Below are 5,802 nucleotides of genomic sequence, written 5' to 3' on the forward strand. Positions count from 1 at the left end.
ATGCCCTTGTACAGAGGAGAATGTAAAACAAACACCAAGGCTTGTGTCAATAACATAAAAATGTTTACACTTACAACAATTTGTAACAAAACACAATAAGTAGCAAAAATAAGTAGCAAAACACAAAAAGTTTTAGGTACAAGGACATTTGTAGTGATGTCATGCTGAGTAATACTTGTCATATCTTGTTCTTTTCCCCTCTGGCTCCTTTGTGATCGGGTGGAGCCTTGCAAACAGATTTGACCTATGAGTTCAGAAGTGGCATGTGTCACTTTCAGGATGCATTTAATTGCCAACATGAATCTCTCCAGAGTTATCTTTTCCTTCTGGCACAGTGGCCAATGACATTTGAGATGATACTTCTCTGTTACCCTTGGTGTCTACGTGACTATGATGTGCAGAGATTCCTTGCTAACCCCATACGTGAGTGAAAAATAAATCTGTTATTTTAAGCCACCAAGATTTAAGAGTTGTTTGTTTTAACAACATAGGTTAGACAAATCTGGCTTGCACACAGGAATGACTTATGAAAGCAGGGAATTACAAACAACCAATGTGTTCAATGTGTTCAGGGAAAGTGAAATTACCCTGCTATATATCCATATTATGGAATATGCTGTTGCCAGTGAAAAATGCTTTTGACGAATATCAAATGAGACGAGCAAATCTTCACCATAGAAAATTAAATGGAAAAAATAGGATATAAAATAATTTCTATTAAGTGAGATTCATACATTCGACTATAAAGGGCCTTGGGCTGAAAGCACTCCATGGTGTTAGTTATTGTGTGATCAGAAACATGTAAATGTCATAGTACTGGGCTCAGTTGAAGAGTCACCCCAGATCTGAACACATGTTTTGCATTCTGATCAGTGGCTTGTGCCGTTCCTGTGGCCGGGACATCACTTGGGGGTATGACCAGCCAGTGCCTCCCCTAGACTTTCCTCTTGCTCTTGGGCTTTGAGTTAAATGATTCAGAACCCACTGAGCACCCACCCGGTGGAACCTGTGAGGTCGCCTGCTCCAGGCAGCGGTGTGGGAAATGCCAGTGGCTCGCGTCTACACTGTGGCTTGCCCTGAGGAAAGTGGCTTATGCTGCAGAGGCCACAGTTGCTCTCTTGGATCTATCTTCCCCAACAGCTGATGGACAGACCAGGAGGGACAACCTGGAAGTTTGGTGGGAGGTGGGGGGTTAGTAACACCCTGCAGAGCAGACATTGATCCATTGAAAATGGAAGCCAGAAGATAATTCTTCCCCCCAACACCCCCAAAATCGAGATGTAAAAACTTCATAGCATCTCTCTGCAGACATCCTGCAAGAACGAGAAATCAATGGCGCTTATAATCAAGCCGTGGCCAGCTTTATAACAGGCTCTTTCTTATTTCCTCTGCTTCCTCCTTTGCCTCCCTCTTGCTTCACGGGATTACATTTCCCAATAAAGCATTTTAAAGTTTAGCCTCAGGTACTGTTTTCTGTGAAAATTGGCCTACAGCTGTTATTTACGCGTCCCCAGACATCTTGTGGTTCAAGTCTAAGAGTGAGGCTTCGACACTAGTTGACGCGTGCCTGCCTCCATCTACCCCTTAGCAGCACATCTCCCTCCAACATCTCCCTCCAACATCACCCTCAGCCTCTTCCAGAAAGAAGCAAGTGACTGAAACCCATGGACAGAACCCACAATGAGGGTTTTAGTACCATAGTTGCTTCAATCTTAGCAGAGCTATAAGAATTTTAGATATATGTTGTTCAAGAAACACAAAGGAGAAAACACAGCAGCAATTCCATTTCCCGAGAGAGGATAGCAGATGCGTGGCTTGCTAACACAAGCATGTTTAGCTTTTCCAATGCTTTGCGAGGGAGAGTTTTATCACGGTGTGTTGCAGCTATCACAGAAAATATATTTCTTCTTTCTTCCTATATGTGATCTAACTTTTTGCGGCCCGATTCACCTACCTGTCCTGGAGAATCTAGAACCAGGACTTCTGAGGTTGACTTCTGACCCACGCAAGACTGGACGAACCTAGCAACACTCTCAGCCAAGTCTCTTGGCACAGAGGTATGCTTTGGTCCCCTTGGGCCCTTGGATGCCTACCTCGAACGTTAAAACATTGGATTGTACATTGGCCCGAGTCTGCTATGATCTTGAGCCTTTCTGTGGTTGTAGAGCCAGGCTCCTGGCTTCTTATGACTTCTAACATTTGGGTGTCCTGTTACCTGTGAATCATCTTGCTTGTTGACTCTTGGCCTGCTTCACTTCCTGACAACTGAGCTCGGGTTGGTCCCTCTCACCCTGCCGGCACTGACCCTTGGCATATGGCAGATATTCCTGGCCCTAAGTTTTGCCCTTGACTAGTAACCGCTAACATCCCATATTTTGTAGCATAAAATCCAATCACTCGTTTTTAAAAAGACGCCACAACTTTTTCCTGATCACATGAAATTGTACTAAGTATTTACCAATGTCTCATACTTGAAAATAGAAGGCAATAGGAGTTATTGGAAATGGGATCATGAAAGCTAAAAGAGGGCTCTGTCATGAGAACAAGTTCTCTTTATAGAAATATCAACACACTTTTACTGAACACCTGCTTTGTGTCAGTACTAGTGTAGGAGTTTTACAACCTTAAATCATCACAATAGCCCCGTAAGGCACGTATCCTTATTGCCGTTTTATTAAAGGTAAGTGTATCCCTTCCATTGCATCATGCCTGCATGTGGTACAATCATTGACCAATACCTTGAATCCTCTCATCAATCCTCTTATCTTTTTCATAACAGATATTAATATAATATTAATAATATAATAATACAACAATATAATACAATATAATAATAATAATATAACAATACAACAGATATTAATTATAATGTGGCTTCAATATCTTAAATTTCTATTATTCTATCATTGGTCATCTCCCAAGCCAAGCAAAGTCCCGAGGTCTATAATAACCCAAAGTATAATCTGGCCTCATGTGGGAATATTGATAATGGCCATTCCTTTTCATCTCAAAATTACACTTCTAAAAAATATAGTAAATCCCCTTAGTAGATAAACATACGTATAAGAATGCTAACTACAATGCAGTCTATAGTATTGAAAAACTGGGACAAGTTGACTATTCATCCATCGGCAGAAGATTCTTTAACTCAATTAAGGCACCTTCATATAATATATATATGAGATAAGTCTATTTACAAGGAGAAGGTAGATCTGTATGAACTAAGATAAAACATGTACAAGATACGGTGCTAAATGGAAAAAGGTAAGATTTACAGATTCTAGTAAGGCAAAAGAGTATATTTATAAATTACACAATTTATAAGTTTATAATATAGAATATATATTTATATAATGTCTGAAATGCTAAGTTATGAATATTAGTGATCTTTCTGTGGCATGAGATCAATAATGGCGGCAGTCATCGAAGTGATAGAACGCTTTCACTTCCTATTTTATATGCAATTGTATTTTTTACATTTTAGAAGCATGTATAACTCTTACAAGAAAAAACACTTCCATTTTGAGGGGCACCTGAGTGGCTCAGTGGGTTGGGCTTCTGCCTTAGGCTCAGGTTGTGATCTCAGGGTCCTGGGATTGAGCCTCGCACCGAGTCCCACATCGGCTCTCTGCTCAGCGGGGAGCCTGCTTTCCCCTCTCTCTCTGCCAACTTGTGATATCTCTTTCTGTGTGTCAAATAAATAAATAAAATCTTTAAAAAAAAAACTTCCATTTTGAAATTAAAATTTCCATGGAAGGTAAAGATTTGATTTAATTATTTTTTACCTTAATGAACAGAGATATACTGTCTTCATGAAAAGCCTTGTCCTTGTGTGAAGGGGCAAAAATCTCTTATTATTAGTCTTCGTACATCCATTGCCAACACGGTGCTATATGAATTTAATCTTTTTTAAACAAGTAAATAATAATTCTAGCATGTTATAAATTACCTATTCATTTTTTACTTTCTCCTGTCTTATTCCATAATTTTGTTAAACAGAATGATGTGTGTTTGAATACCATATTGTGATATTCATATGACACAAATAGAGAAGGATATTGAATTCCGTGGATTATCTCACATTGACGCATTTAGATCAGATGCTAATGTCTGGTGATTGCTTATTCCTGAGAGATTTTTAAAAAATCTTTCTTGTATTTTGAGATAATGGATTCCTCACTCCTTGTATACTCCTATATGGACTTGTTAAGTAAGGAAGGATTAAATATAGAAAGGTTTAACTGCGGGAAAAATGCATACCTCGTGAATTCAGCTTTGTTACCCAGCTTGTAATGCCTCAAAGTTTTCTTATGAGTCAGTAATTTGGGATTTGATATCTAAGTCCCAAGTTTATACAAGAAACTAAATTATCTAAACTCTACTTTCTTAGATATAAACCTCTTACTATAAAAATAGTTAAGACTGGTTATTATTATTGTTGTATATATTTGTTTAATACCTTACATTTACTATATACTTTCACAGGTACACACAAATTCAAAACTCGCAGAAACCCAGTGTTACAAAGGAGAAATTCATACTGACCATCAGTACCAAAGAAATTTACAAGGCAGCTCCCCCCACATGGCCTTGAACACAAGGTTGAGGTGAAATGGCTATGTGTAGATCTTCAGAAAATAGTCTAAAATAAATGGATTTCTCATCCAGTGCCTATATACTTGAAGTCCCTTCAGAAAAATAACAAACAGTGGAAAATAATTCATATTTAAAATACTAATCAAAGCAAGAAAGTATGAACTAAAGATGTTTTATCATCCCAACTCTCCCCTTAGTATGGAGGCTAAGAATCAGAGAAAATTGTACCCACGCACCCTTCTTTAGAAACTTACTAGAGGATAAACTTCACCCAACCACAGGATGACTGGAGAAATACTGGCAAAGGGACAGGTGGGGGTGGGGCATAAAATCATTAGAAATAGGACTAAAATAAATTTGAAAATAAGGGTGGAAATATGATATACAATTATTACACACTCTGATATGATAGCACTAGCATATTTAACAAAATATGGGAGGAAAGTGGAGAGAAAATGGATCAGAAATCAAGGTATAAAAGTTAAAACAATAGAATATTCAGAAGACAGCATAAGAAAATGTCTCAGTAACTTGGAGTAGACAAAATCTTCCTAGGCAGGTCACTGGAAGCAGTAACTAGACAATTTTTGAAACAAAAAGTTAAATGCCATCAAACTAAAAAAAGTCCTTATCAGAAATACTGTTATGGGAATGAATGAGAAAATTAGGGATAAAAGAAAATAGTCACAAAATACATATCTGACAAATAACTGGTATCCAGCATGTTAGAATAAATAAATCTATAATTCGAAAACAAAAAGACAAACAACCCAGTTGTAAGATGGGCAAAATATTTTAATACATGCTCATAAGACAAAACATACAAACAGGCTATAAGTAAATGAAGAGCTCGATGTTATTAGTCATCAAGGAAATGAAAATTAAAACAACAATAAGATACCAGTATATCTGCACCAGAATAGCTGAAGTTTAAAAAGATTAACAACAGCAAATACTGGTGAAGATATGAAGACAACAGCATTCTTGGTGTGGATATAGACTGGTTGAGAAGTAGTCCCAAGTTTCTCATAACGTAAAATACACCTATGTCGTACCATATGACCCAGTTAATTCTCTTTGTAGATATCAACCAAAGAGCAATTTCAAAAGCTGACAAAAAACACTTATACAGAAATGTTCATAGAAGCTTGGGGCCCTTGGGCAGCTCAATCGGGTAAGCATCTGCCTTCAGCTCAGGTCATGATC

The sequence above is a fragment of the Neovison vison genome, chromosome 8 (assembly GCF_020171115.1).
Source record: "Neovison vison isolate M4711 chromosome 8, ASM_NN_V1, whole genome shotgun sequence".
Lineage (NCBI taxonomy): Eukaryota > Metazoa > Chordata > Mammalia > Carnivora > Mustelidae > Neogale > Neogale vison.